The 15,696-nt window shown below is 36.7% G+C and overlaps 1 pseudogene; it reads right to left on the bottom strand.

Moving 5' to 3' along the window:
- Positions 1-1,918: 1,918 nt before the first annotated feature.
- LOC117721967 (zinc finger protein 706 pseudogene) lies at positions 1,919-2,351 on the bottom strand (annotated as a pseudogene).
- Positions 2,352-15,696: the final 13,345 nt, after the last annotated feature.

The raw sequence follows: 15,696 nt of genomic DNA, 5'->3' as shown, positions 1-15,696 counted from the left end.
GAGGATTTTAGGTATAAATTAGCTAAAACAAGGCTAAAGGTGACTGATAGTCTACATTGGTAAATAGAGTACATTTTATCTACCTATAATTCCTTGAATAGGCTACAACCTCCTGACCTCATATGACCCTCCTCCTCTCCCAGCTTTGGAATTAAGATATTTTATTTTATGTCAAAATATTTTTCCAAGGACCAGCAAAGCTTCAAGAAGGGTTCTGAGAGAAGTGGTATCTGGAAGCAGAGAAAACAAACAACTCAGAGTCAAATCATGGGTCCTAGCTGATGACTTATGTTCTGCTTAAGAAAGCTTTCTAGATTGCTTTTTCTCTGTTCTGCTTTTTTTCTAGTGATCTCCAGACAGCTCTCTCTATTTTCAGATTGAGGCAGTTCTCCAAGCAGTTCTTTCTTGCAATTCTAAAAAAATAAATAATAATAATAATAATCCCTGAATAGCTCTTCTCCTGAAGATCATAAGTGTCGTCTTGTATTTCACATATCAATGCAGTATTAACTTCACATTTCCATTTAATCCTATGAATCATCATCCTGTGATCCCAGCTCCTTAATTCTTAGGAGACAGCAATTACACATTTTCTTTTAACATTGCAAAAGAATTCAAAGATCTGCCTGCCTTTTTAAAGCACAGAGAATAAGCTAGCTGGGTAGGACACTATCGTGAAATTACTGTTTCTACCATGCCTGGGCCTAAACTGGCTCTGTCTCAAGCCAACCCTGAACTCAGGAATCTGTCTGCCTTGGTATCTGCCTGTCTTTGTATCTTTCTGACCAGCTGACTCATAGTGATGCTGCTTTTGTTCTCTTAGATTTGTGAATTTCATATAATTCATATTGTATCTATATTTTGCATACTTGAGGAATTTTTGAACTTGTGTTTTTAGAGTTCTTTTCTACAGCCCTAATGGTTGTCCTGAAGGTCCCAGCATTTACAATTTTGCTGAGAGATTAGCCACACCTTCGCTTCCTAGACTTGTGCAGTTTCTGATTATCATGGCGTAATTAATGTTAACAAGGAGAACATTCATTGAAGGAAAAATATGTACATTATTATACAATAAAATGCACATTATTATGCAAACAAGCCGTACACCCACAGCAACCATCGACTCTGGTAGAGGCCCAGGCCTGCTGGCCCTTTCCCAGGAGAAGAGTTATGCCATTTTATACCTACCAAGGCCAAATTAGACCTGCAATAATAGTATATATTATATCAAAATAAAACAATAATATAATAAACTAAATAGGGTAAATCTAAAAGCATTTTCTCCAATATCAAGGACAAGATAAGACTAAACGTTTCTCCTTTCTTGTTCAATTTAATGGTCAAAGTCATAGCTAGAAGAATAAGACAAGAAAAAGAAATAAAAAAGGTAACAAGAAAGGAGGTGAAATTATTCCTACTTTCAGATGACATGATCCCAAATTTAAAATATCCTAAAGGCTCCTAGAAAACTCTTATATCTGAAAAACACTTTCAGAAAAGTAGCAGGACACCACGTGAGCATACAAAAATAACAGGATTTCCTGCTAACTAATAACAGCATATCAAAAGGTTCTAAAAGTTTTATTTTTATTTTGCTTGAATATAATTCAAAAGTAATGATGCATTTCCTCTATGCACTAAGTAGGGAACTCACTTCAATACATCTAAGGCATTCTGAGTAGTATGTCAAAGTCTTGGAACCAAGCAATGGGTTTCATTTTCCTTTGTCTTATTTAATCACATAAAAAACTTTGCCAATTAAATTTTAGATTTATTTTATTTTTGTTTTTTACTTGTTTGGTGTTGTAAAATCAAAGCACTACTTTATTAAATGAGTTATTTTACACAATAGAAACATCAATATAATTACAATTGTAAAAAAAAAAAATTTATAACAAGAATGGACTGATTTTTCAGATTTCCACATCAGAGTCAGCCGTACATTTACACAGAATTGTCTTTGCATGAAGCCCAAAGGGAACAGCATAAGAATGAGTGCTTCTGTAGCCCCTTTATTTTTTGCTGATCAACAGTTTGTTTTAAAAAGCAGCTGCAGGTTTGTGACCTAAGGTTTGAGACAGTAGAAGAGTCAAAGGTGTCATGAATTCACCTGTAAACAACTTTATGCCTGAACATCAGCCAGTTCTGGAGGAAGTGGAGTCTTAGGGTGCTTGCTCTCAAAGTGCTGCCTGTAGGTCTTGGGGGTCTGACATTTGTGTCCTGCAGACTGTGCAGGTGTATATTAAGGCAGCCTTGGCAGCAGCCTTTTGGTCATGTTCTTGTTTCCTCTTCTATCCAGCCTGCTTTATGCCATTTTTCTGCTGAGACTGAATCTTCTGTCCACTAGCCATATCCAGGTTGGGCCAGTCCGAGAGACCACGCAGTGAAAGAAGAACTGGGCAGGACAAGCAGGAAAAGAAGAAGGGTCGAGCCCTGCACTGCCTGGGGCCTCTTCCACCCACAGAGGAAGACCAAAGCAGAGCCAGAATCACAATAGCCTGCACCTTGCACCGTTTTTTTTTTTTTTTTTTACTTATTTTACTCTTTGTATTTTTATTAAAATTTTTGAAAAGTGTATGAATTTTAAAATCTTCCCTTTAATTTTTATGCAATTTGGGGGGGGGTTATACCATGATATTTTTTTAAGAAACAGGAAGTATATGCAAACATGACATAGCAGGGAAACAGTGTCTATAGATGGCTTTCCGCCGGTCAGGGCTCATGAACAATGCACTAGACATTCATACAACACTGATATCTACTTCATTAATTGTGGCTAAGCATCACTGCACAATATTGACAGAGTCTACATTTTCATTCCAGATTCTATTGGTACCTAGACTTAATTATTTTCTTAGCCTGCCTTCCAATATGTTTCTGTAACACTCTAAATTGCCGTCTAGAAAGGAGATCTACTACTGACCTTTTCATAATCATGAAACCCACTCTCAATAAAAGACAACTTTGAATGCTGGAAACTACAGGAATTTTAGGTGGTTTGGTTCTAAGCCATAGCTAACAAGTATACATTTTAGTAAGATTAACTATAACTTACCGCACTATCTTCTGGATAATTTTATATCTAATGTTATCATCTGTCACAGAACGTCTTTATCCTGTTTTATTTTACGCCATTGATTTTTTTTTTCAAGCTTTCAAAAGCAGTATCTGTGTCTCTTGAGATCCTGGATAAGATGTTAGACACGGAGATTCAGTAGGATCTTGTCATCACAAACGGGAGTTTCCTTATGCAACTCTGTGTGAAAGCTCCTTAGCCGGACATCCTCATATTCTAATGCCATGCCTCATGTCTCAATTCCCACTGATAAATGTCGGCTACATCCATCAACTCCTTTGAACTTAATTATTTCTTCTTTTAACAAGCCATAACTAGTGTGTCTCTAGCAAGGGGGAGAGCATTAGATGTTAATATTGAAAAGACCAGCTGTGTTGTGTTACATATCTCTACCCTGAATTTGAACCGTCTACTTGTTCTGTGTTAGAGCAGTGGCCATGAACTGCTGAAGTTGAAAATTAAATCTTCTCTAAAGTAGTAAATGAAATCTTTACCTAGAGATAAAATCAACCCCAGTATATGATACTCAGGCTTTATATTCTCTGACTACATGAGGTTATATTTTTTGTATTTTATTTTATTTATTTTTGTATACAGCCAGGGATTTACAATCACAATTGTCCTTAAATCTGTGATTAATCATGTTCACCTCATTGCTGTCCCACTTTGATACTTCAGGCACAATCATTTGTTGCCTTAGTCCTCAAAATTCTGTTTTACTCTATTACTTTCCAAATAATTGATAGCAACTATATCCTGTTTTAAAGATGCTACTGGTTAACAGTTCATACACATGGTAGCAGTTCCAGCCTTCTAGGACCAGGCTGATAGGATCAAGTTTTTATTGCCATCACACCAAAGGGGATTTATTTCAGCATAACTTATTTATGTGCCTGACCACTGAGGATAATTTTTGCTATCATGCATTTTAGATAAAATTGGCAAGAGGTTAATTCAGAAGTACATTCTGGAACAGCATATATGAGGGAACTATAACTCGATGAAGAAAAGAAATGTTCTGCCTTGCAATACTTACAGTACAGCCTCCCTCATGAGATCCCTTAGGGGTATTTGGATTTGACATGGTTCTTCTTTCACTTTCTACATCTAATTAGTAGATGTGGAATGTCGCAGAAAGGAACAAACCTTTAGTTAAAACAGTTTTCTTTGGTGGAGAACAACTCATAAAAGAGGGCATCTGTCAAACAGGAACAGACACCAGAGCAATGAGTACTTCCTTCTCCATCACCTGCATGATCTATCAGTGGAAACATTAAATAAGTAGAGTTTTCAGTTGTCTTCAGATGAAAAAAAAAACACAAGGTATAAAAACTAGATTGGATGGGATAGCATTCTCTAAGATCTAGTTACCATTTAAAAAAAACTGTGCTTTTGTTATGTAAGCCACTGGGCAGTGCAGAGGGGAAATAATGAACATGAAGAAATGTGAAAGACATGACTCATCAGTCAGTACCTTCTGCATAGCTAAGCCAGTGACTTGAGTATCTGTGCAGCTCATTCATCTGCATGCACTGAAGATCTCAGGATTCTTTTTGTTTTCTTTTTCTGGTGACTTTCTTCTGACAAATCTATTACCTTGAACAATCATCTTGTCTTTATGCTGTTAAATCTCCTTAATATGATAAGAAGCTATATGGAGATGTTGTTCTATAACTATTACCAGTACAAGCACAAAATATTCAGAGAGAACTAGGGAAGATAGTTAGCAAAGATGGAATACAAGTTGTCACAGAGGGTCGACATGCCGTGCAAACAGATGGAGCCAAAGTGGCTTTATGTCTCACAACCAACTCACTTTAGTTTTCCTGTCAATCTCATCTGATGCTTCTATTTAAGACTACAGGTCTTTATTTCAGTAAAGAATTCATTTGAGTTCTATTTTACAGCAAGCTTTTAGATGCTTTCAGCAAAAATTTGGTCCGATTAGCCTATTTGTTCACTCTGAAAAGCAGAAGTCATCAGTTCATTTGTCAAAGTCATTCTAGTCATCCCTCTGTCCCAGGTCATTCTAGTAAACACTCATGGCAAAAGAGTGTTTAACTCTCCCATGTTCTGTAATTTTTTTCTATACACTGACCTTTAAACTCAGAGCGTGAGGACAATCCAAATCATTCCTGTATAGAGAGTGTTAGCCGGCATGGTGGATAAACTGAACTCTATCGTGAAAATGTTCACGTACTTATAAAACAGACTGATAGCAACAGCCTTTCTATTTCTGGATGGGATTAATGTGTGTGTTCAAGGACCCACAGTGCAGAGTGATGTGGCGTTGCAAGCCAATCTTACTAGCCTTCATGCTAGCTGGGTCAGTGGCACTGTTCCACTGAATGGGAAACCAGAAGTGCAGTAGATTTGTTTCACTAGTTCCATCACTTGCCTTAGTTCTTGTGTGTCAGCTCCTGGCTTCTATGAGTTAAATGAAAGAAAGTAAAGTATCCTTAGACGACCTCACATAGTCATTTGAAGAGTCCAAAATAATTTGGCACAAAAGAGTCTCTTTACGGCTCTGAGAAACTCTGAGCATGTATTCTAATCTTGCCAAGGAAAAGATAGCTTCATCTTCTTATGACCAAGATTATTCTGGAGTGACCATACCATTTTAAGTCAAATGGACTTATCAAATGATGCATGCCTAAGGATCTGTCAAGGACAATAATGTCCCATGCCTGGGGTGATGTCCATTTTCAAACTTCTGTTAGATTGTTACTTTACTTTAAAGACAAAGCATATTTTGAATCATCAAAGAAGTATAAGACTAAAACTGAAAACTACTTTATATCTTTTTTTATCCTTTGGAACTAAAGTAAAAAAAAAAGCATTTTATTTAAATCCTCTTTTAAAAGAAGGATAATGCAAGATTATCTAATATGTTATAGGTAAGGACAGACAGCTTGAGGTTGTAATAGGATACATACATATGACAGTTTCTTTTCAGAGATTAAAGGCCTTCCCATGTGGCCTTGTAGTGTAAGCATCGTGGAAGCTTTATTATGAAATAAATAAATAACACAAATAAAAATTTGCTATCATAGTGAGATGGGACAGAAGAAAAGAAGATATAAACTCATAACTGTAAAGTACTAAGCAGCAAGCAGGGTACATAAAAATTACAGCAGCTGGATCAGAGATAAATAGAAAGCAAGGTAGTGTTATTGTATTGTCTGCCCAGAAGCAACATACAAATGGAAACACATTTTCTAATTGGCTATAAGGGCAATGCAATGCCTTTTTGCCAGAACTTTGGGTCTTTTTAAAAGGGGAAAAAAAGGATTTGCTAGTTGGATTTTTTTTCTTTACTTCTGGTCATATATGGCTTCATAGGCTACCCATCCAAACAGAATGAAATGAGAAAATACAAGACAAGAAATGGAGTCTCAATAGTCCCCACAGGAGACAAGCTATAGCTAGGATCCCAGTAAAAAAGAAAGCAATGAGAATTTTGTGTTGGATAGTTCAGTCTTTCTTATTTTTATCGAAAACAGATGCTTCTCTCATACAGTACATCCCAACTGCAGTTTTCCCTCTCTTCACTCCTTCAAGCTCCTTCCTACCTCCCTTCTGCCCCACTGAATATATCCCAAATAACATACAGTAAATAATACATACAGTCAACATACATAGTTTTTAATAGAAATTTTGTTGTAATGGGAAAATAGAGAGAAAGCATTAAGTTTACTACAAGATGAATGCAGTAAGACCCAAAGAACACTATAGAATGAAGTACTGTATACGTGGCACTAAAAACATTGAGCACTAAGGAAATAAAAAGAATCTTAGTTTCAGAAATGAAATTGTTAATACCTATTTTGAGTTTTATATGTGTACTTATAATGTGAAAGAATGTTGAAATGGTAATTGGAACAGCATTGGTAAAAAAAATAAATAAAAAGATGAAATTATAATTGTCCAGAGTAAGTGCATCAAGACCAGGTCTATCCAGTCAGTGTTAGAGCTCATGGGTAACTTTGAGAATTTCTCACTATGAGAGCTTCCTACTGTTGTTCTTTAGAGCCCTCAACACTAGTATAATAAAAACCTCACCCAATCTGCTGGACATCTACACTGAAAAAATTATCCCATGGTCCTTCTATGGTTCTAATGTATTAGTTTTAAAATACATGAATTATTGCTTTCTCTTTCTTATTGTGCAATGCATGTGATTTAAGTCATTTACAGAACTTATAATAGGTAAAATGGTTTTCTGCTAACAGATACAGATGGAGCGTGGATGCTCTTGCTTCTTAAGATATGAACAGGATAACAAATGGACTCTGATGCTTAATAATTACTATTTAGTGACTTGATAGATGACTCAGTGTTACAAAAACCATTAAATCCTGAGACCTGAGTGTAGAGCCTCAGCATCCATAGGGAAGTTGGGCATGGTGGTGTGACCCTGAGTTGCAGAGCTGTGGAGGCAGAGACAGGAAGATCCATTGTAAGATTTGATCTCAAAAATAAAGAAGAGAGCAGCAAAGGAACAACTAGTGTTGATCTCTGTCTCTCTCTGTCTCTGTCTCTCTGTCTCTCTCTCTCTCACACACACACACAAAAACATACACACACAAATACACACAATTTTTTGAGAAACATTATTTGTAAATGACAGATTATTTTAGTTCTGATCTTGCCTTATCCTTGCCTTATAGCAGTCTTTTCTTCTTATTTTATCATTAATTCTTTTAGTTGAGTGGGTTATCCCAGGCTATTTTCATTCTGCAGCCTCTGTTAAGCTGTTCTGACCTAAATGGTCTGTGATAAGGTCAATGGTGTATAGAAATTCTCTTCTGAGATTTTTGAGAGAGCCCCTGTGAGACTATAGTAAGCTAATATAGTCTCTGGGTCTTTATACTATACTTAAAGATGGTCAAGAAGCTTGGAGACAGGTTTATGAATGCCTTCTTTCTCCAGATAAACGTACCTGAAACCAACTGGCACTTCAGTGGTGATGCTTTTGGCTAAATTTTGTAGGACCTTGAAATCAGGACTGGTATTTAAATGAAAGAAATTCAGTTCCATATTTCTTATTTAGAGGTGAGAAAGCCAGTATACTGTGGACAAAGCACACACCAGAGGGCATGAAGAGGGCAAACAGCATTATTTTTGCAAGGTAGATCATTTTTATAAATGAAGGTTTTAAAAGTTTAAGCAATTCCATCCCACTTCCTATGCATATTGATTTAATGTTGAGACAGACATGTGAATTAGTTGGTTACAATGATTTTTGGAAGAAAGAATAATAACAATAATAACATTGCTTAGAGATTCTGACTGTGCATCTTCTCTGAGTCTGCAGACTCTTGCTCACTATCTGGTTAGACATCATTGAGCTTTTTTTTCTGAAGAGAACCATTGAGGCTCAACAATGTAATTCCCGTAAGATCTGCCATGCTTTTTGAGCTTCTAAATTCTAATACCAAACAAAATGTCACATATGTTTGAGAAACCAAAGTTTTCTTCCCAAGAAACCTAAAACTGCTGTTACCATCATGTACCCATATAAAAATATGCAAGGATTATTATATTTGAGCCAGGTTGCAGCTAGGAGAATTCCTTCTCTCAGCATAGACTAACATACAAAATAAAATCAGTAGCCACAAACATACTTTTGCATTGAAATAATTCACACATGGAAACAACTACTTACATTTTGATAGCAATTACTTAGATAAAATAAACCTATGCTGCTGTTCATATGTTTTAATAATTGCTTGAAAATAAACTTAAATAATAAAGAAAATGTATGTATTGTTATGCATGCATTTAATAATATCCTACAGAAAGTCCAAATTGATGTCTTTGAGGCCTAGACAAATAGACTTAATGAAAATGCAATTAGTTAAGATGAGGGTATTCCAGACAATGGAGTCCTCTTTTTTTTTATCAGAAAATCTTTCTTATTAGCATTTGAGGTGTAAGAAATGGTGCTGACTATCTATACAGTTTTATATTTTGGCTCTAAGCAAGAGGAGGGCAGACCTAAAGGTCACAGGCTGTGCACCAACCAGGGACAATAAGCCTTGTTTACAAAGAGAATAACATCTCACAGATACCAATGTGACAAGGATCCGGGTATATTTTCTATGTTTTTTTCTTTAAAAAAAAAAAAAAGGTTTAAAATGAACAACAAAGAGCTGTCTAAAGTCTTTGCTGTGCATTCAATTGCAGGGGTTTAATCTGGAAAACTTCTGGGAGCCAGTTCAGGCTTGGAAAGTACCTGATGCCTGAAAATATTTTTATATTACCAAATATTTATTCATAAACGCTCAGCTGGGGTTTGAGGATTTGAGGGCTTGTTTTAATTATTTCTTCTTCCTTTTGAGATTAAAATATGATTACATAATTTGCTCCTTCTCTTTTCTCTCTCCAAGTACATGGACCACGCCACCAGACAGAAAAGCAGGTGAAGTTGAGTCAGCTCAAACCCCCGTGAAACTCAGAATTGAGAATGTCAGGAGTGGGGACAGCTCACTGCCAAACTCTACCTGCTCTGGAACCCATAACCATGACACCCGACTGAGAGGACCATAACAATCAGTCACATAGGGAAAACACCTGTGCTACTGGAGCATTCCTAGCTTCTAACTGAGTCAACTGGAAGCGTTTACCCCTGGACTCCTCCCCCCCCCCCACTCCTCAATGTTTATAAAGTCCTGTCCACGTGGAATAAAGTGAACAATGTATTTCACCAAGAATTGTCTGAGAGTGACTGTTTTACTGAGTTGTAACACTTTGGGGAAGAGTTTTAAGCATTCATCCCTGGACCTTAGACCAAACTAGCAGGCCAGGCTCATGTACCTGCTAATATTATATTATATATAATATATTATCAGACATATATATTTAATATATTATATAATATATTAAATTATACACACACACACACACACACATGTTCATGTGTTTATGAATGCCTGAGTGGGTTTATGAGTATCTCATGCATGCAAGTGGCTACAGCAGACCAGAAAATAGCACCAGATATCCTGGAATTGTGGTTACAAACAGATGTAAACCTCTAATTATGGGTGCTGGGAATCTAAGCTGCATCCTCTACAAGAGATATTCTTTTAAAGCTATGAGAAGAGACAAAAATAGAGAAACCCAGGGGAGACACACCAGGAAAACTTATAAGAATATCAACTCTGGCAGCCAACCATTAGACTGAATACAGGGTCCCCAATGGAGGCATTAGAGAAAGGACTGAAGGAGATGAAGGGGTTTGCAACCCCATAGGAAGAACAACAATATCAACTGACCAGACCCCGTCAGAGCTCCCAGGAACTAAACCACCAACCAGAGAGTACACATGGAGCAATTCATAGCTCCAGCATCATATGTAGCAGAGGATGGCCTTGTCAGGCATCAATGGGAGGAGAGGCCCTATGTACTGTGAAGGCTCCAGTGTAGGGGAATTCCAGGGCAAGGAGGCAGGAGTGAGTGAGCACCCTCATAGAAGCAGGAGAAAGGGGATGGAATAAGGGGTTTCTGGAGGGGAAACTGGAAAAGGGGATAACATTTGAAATGTAAATGAATAAAATATCCAATTTAAATACATACATATACACATACACACATACATCCAACTCCAAGAATTCAGTGACAAACCAGTATGCCAATGATTTCCAGAAAACGACTAGAAATAATGGGTCTAGGGCAGATTTCTTCTTGAAAGTTTTAATGGAAGACAGTCCTAATGACTTTGTAGCTTTGGACTTCAAGTTTTTAAAAACTATGGAAACATGAGTTTCTGTGCTTTGAACCACTTAGTTTTTGATACTTTGTCACAATCTTTTTACCAAGTTAATAAGTGCTTGTATTGATATAACTGCTACTCTCCAAGACCTTCAAACTTTCGGGAGATTCCCATATCGATCTGGTATCATGTCCCTTCACCTACAGAATTGTATTTATCTTAACAGTGCTCTGCTGATCTGCATCATTCGTGAAAGATATATGTTTTAAAGAACATATATGGCAGCTAGGGAATGATGAGAGTGGGAGAAATAGTTGTTGTCCCCAGGTAAGAGCACACCAATTAGTCACTCAATATCAAATGGTCAGCTCTGAAAACATACATATAATAACACTATGCACACTGAACAGGCTATATTTACTAGGAATATGTATGGATTATATACATATATATGCATTAATAATTTATGAACAAAGGGGGCTTGAGTTTGAAAGAGAGCAAAGAAAAATATATAATAGGATTTTGAGAGAAGAGAAAACTCTTAAAACTAAGAAGTAAGGATTAATTAATTATTGATGTAGCTGCAAAAAAAAATTGTTCACTTCACATTTAAGGTTTTTTTAAATACAAAATAATGAGCTGAAAGATTTTCCATTTTGACTTTAGGTGCTGCAAAATGTTCAACTTCTCATCACATTATTACTGCTATTTTTTAAAGTCTTCTTTTTTCCCCCCAATCAGCTTTTATACCATTTTAATTGCATGCAAGTATTAAGCTCAGTCCTAGGTTGAGGAACTAGCAATACAATAGATGCAAATAGTCAAGGAACAAGCAAGACAATAAACACAAATAGTCAAAGAACAAGTAAGGCAATAAACAAAGTCCCGTGATCACTCCCAGTGACCACTATTTCTAAGGGCTTAACAGGATGACCAAAATATCTGAGCTACTTCTCTGTCCTAGCCCAAAGTCATTTTCATGCCTGAAGCCTGCGTCTTTGTTCTAGCCCAAGATTTAGATACCTGTCTGAAAGCATTTTTTTGTTCTAGCCTAATATTTAGATACCTGCCTGAAAAGTCTTCTAGCTCTTGTGACTGTTCTGAGTGAAATTTTTACTTTGCTTTTGACAACCTTCAAAAATCAGATATCAAACATAGTGATACCACACAGATAGTTACCAGATTGTCCCAAATCAATTGCGTGGTATAACTATCTGCATGGTATAACTATTCCTTATGATTGTATTTTGTTGAGCCTGCAGTTATATGTTTGTCAACAAATTCAGGGAGATCTCAGTCATTTTTTATACCTGTTTTCTGCACACAAATACACTCTTATTGGGGAATCCCAGGTATAGCAGTATGAAGATGCTCTGTTCATTTATGAAAATATTCTGTCTCTATTGCCTTGTCTTCCTCTGGTGCATTTTGTCTCATTTCATTTCACTTACTCAATCTTAATTGATTAGTTTTCTTCCTTTTTGATTAATATTTACTTGTTGCTTTGGTCATATTTCTATTGGATGTCAAATACTGTTGATTTTAGCTGATTGGGTAATAGGTGTTTTGTTTTCCTATAATATTCTTCACCTTTGTTCTGGACTATACATAAACTACCTGGACATTTTTTAGTGTGTTCTGTTTTTTTTTTTTTTTAAGTTGTTAGGTTGATGAAATGTATGCCAGCTAATATTCTGAATTGAGTCAAGAACATTCTAAGCAAATCATGATATTTCACTGTTAGTATGTGGGCACAAGGTTCTCTACACAGCCCTCCTCATGTGACAACCAGGTATTGTCAGTTCTGGTCTTCTCTGCTGATGACTTCTCAGTCTTGTAGCTTCCTTACATATATACACAGGTTGGCACTAAGATGAATGGAAATCTGAAGGTCTCTGGAATTTTCACTGTGGTTCTACTTTCTCCTGACATCTTGTGATCAACTTATATTCTTCAGAAATTTAGCACCATTTCCTCGACTCAGTGCTATAGATTTTGTCTATGTTCCACACCTGGCTTTATGGTTTGCAAACTCTGCTAATACACCATGCTGGACAATCTTAGTAACTTATATCTCTTATTTTACATGAAGTTATGACCCAATTGCTGATGATACCAAATACTTCAGACATAAGACTTAGAGAAATTGAGCTCTGACTGACCTAGAAGCCTCTTCCCTGAGGGCTGTCTCTCATGGTATTGGAAGATCTTATGAAAGCTGGCAAGGAAGAAAAGTAATCAGTAGTCCTCCCAAGCTGGAATGCCTGTGGACCACAACAATGATTGATCTGACCAAATATCTCCTGTGATGCAATAGTGGCAGTTATATCTTGGGGTTAACCAGCAACTGTCTAATGCAACTGAAATCCCACTTAATTGGAGGGGATTCAAGCCTGGTTCTGTAGACCTGGCCAACTATTGGTGGCTGGAGAGACAATAACCTATATGAGAAACTGCTACTGCTATTTCATAAACCAGTAGAATTTGAAGTTATACTCTATTTATCTTTGTACCTACAGATAAATGTAGCTGTCACCTTTCATCAAAGAAATGTCTTTCTGGTGTTAGTGGAGATTATTACAGAGATCTCAAATGATCAAAACACAGATAGTAAGTAACCATAGGATACTCAATCCCAACTGGCACATCACCACTATCCCTCTATGCAAGACTCACAGAAATGCACAGGAGACAGAGTAGAAAGACTGCAAAAGCCAGAGGACATGTGCTCCATGGTTGTGTCTTCCAGATATATTTTCCAGCTGTGGTTATAAAATCCCAGCAATATTGATTCTAAATAAACAACATAATGACAATAAGATTGGGCAAGCCAAATTGTCACAACTAAGTATGTGAGAAATTTCACAATGTCCCACTACTAGATAAATATCTCCAGACAACCAATGATTGTTGAGATAGGAGGAGTCAGTTTCCCCCAGGGACAAACCTCCTCATAGATGTCCCAATCTTAAGTGACCAGCATGACTATAGATATAAGCAACATTGAAAGGACTAGGTGTGTGTACATACATATGTGTGTGTGCATTCAAAAGTTATAAAGAAAAGGTCATAAATTTGAGGAGGGTGAGAATACCTGGGAAGAGTTAGAGGATAAAGGGAGTTGAGAAGGATGCGAGTACAGTACCCATGTATGAAATTATCAAATAATATCATTTTAATTAAAAAGAAGAAAATAGGAAATAGAAGCAAATATTAAGAGAGCCAGATGTTAAAAATCACAGCGAATCCAGAAAGTTACCAAGTCAGCATACCACAGAGACACTTGCCACATCCAGATTTATTACAGCGCTTTTCACAACAGCAAGAAACGTAATCAGGCTACAGACGTATCAACCCATGAACAGGTAAAGAGAGTGTGGCATATATATCCACTGTTGCAGTTCCTATTCAGTGTTTCCTAGACTGGATGCAGAATTACCTAGGAAATGATAGACACTTCTCTGTGGGGGTAGACATATTTACGGAGGATGAAGTAAGGGAAAATGATGGATAAGTGCTGCATGCCTTAGCAGAATTAAATGTGAGAGACAAGAAAGCTAAAGGCACCACGATTCCTCTTTCTCACTCCTAGGACCTCCATAGTATGAACTGCTTTGCCCATATCTATACACACACACACACATACATACATACATACATACATACACACACACACACACACACTCCTGCTATAATGTATTAAACCTCCAACTGTGAGAGAAATATGTGGTTCCAACTCCAAATTGTTTTTGTCAGGTGTTTTAGTCATAAAAAGAAAACAATTTAAAAAAATAAGCCATGCAATAATAACAATGGACTTTTCTTTATAAAGAACAAACTAACTTTGTTTTCAAGAAGGTGGTTGGAACAGGAAACCAATACATGAAGTGAAATAAGCTGATAGCATAAAGACTAATACCCTGAATTGTTTCTCATACACAGAATCTAGGCATGAGAATTAGAAAAAGGGATGAAAATAGCAGGAAATATGAAATAATAATGATTGGAGGTAAATATGTGCCACATATATTAATGTATAAAATGTCATAAGGAAGCTCACCATTTTGTGAGAATTGTTCAGTACCTATTACAAATGTATCCAAAAATTAGATGTCTGGTCATATGAATGACAGAAAACCTCAAAAAAGTAAAAATATGTATGTTCCTTATACAGATTACAAGAATATGTACGTTAACTTCTACAAGTTAAATTATGAAAATAAAATTTTAAACATTTCTTTTGAAATTGACAAATGGAGAAGGTAGATTATAAACAACCTAGCTGTGACCTAAAGAGTGTGCAGAAAACATTGCAGAACCACAGTGAAAACATCAGAGGAATATGGCAAAGGTCATGAAGCCTGAGCTTGCACAGGCTGAGTGTCACAACAGGAAGAAGAATAGAATGATGTGCAAGTGTACATGGAAATGTCCAAAATGTCCAGACGTCCTCCAAAATAATTGAAAAGGAACAACTTACAACTCAAGGAAGTTCGGTGAATAGTCAGGTTATACACACATAAACCATACAAAATAGGCACAAAATAGCCAATTTGTAGAAATAAAAAACAAAAGGCAGGGCAAGTTTACAGTGTCTTAAGTTGAAGGACCCATGCCACTGTGAGGATCAGGACAGCACAGTTCTGGGCTGGTGTCTAAGCTGAAGGGAAGTGGGTGAGCAGGCACTTGCCATCTCTGAATGCGTTGATGAGAAATGAGATGCTGGATCTTGTTTTCACACTTCAACATTCTACATCTGTAAAGTTTACCAGGTTGGCAAGAATGCGAACATATCAGAGGCTCTTACATACCCTGGTGAGGACATAACGGTTAACAATCTAGGTAAAATATTCAACACCTGTTATATCAAAATCTGTGCATATTTCATAAGTTGGTAACTCTACTT

The sequence above is a fragment of the Arvicanthis niloticus genome, chromosome 16 (genome assembly GCF_011762505.2).
Source record: "Arvicanthis niloticus isolate mArvNil1 chromosome 16, mArvNil1.pat.X, whole genome shotgun sequence".
NCBI lineage: Eukaryota > Metazoa > Chordata > Mammalia > Rodentia > Muridae > Arvicanthis > Arvicanthis niloticus.
This window is presented reverse-complemented; position numbering and strand designations above follow the sequence as displayed.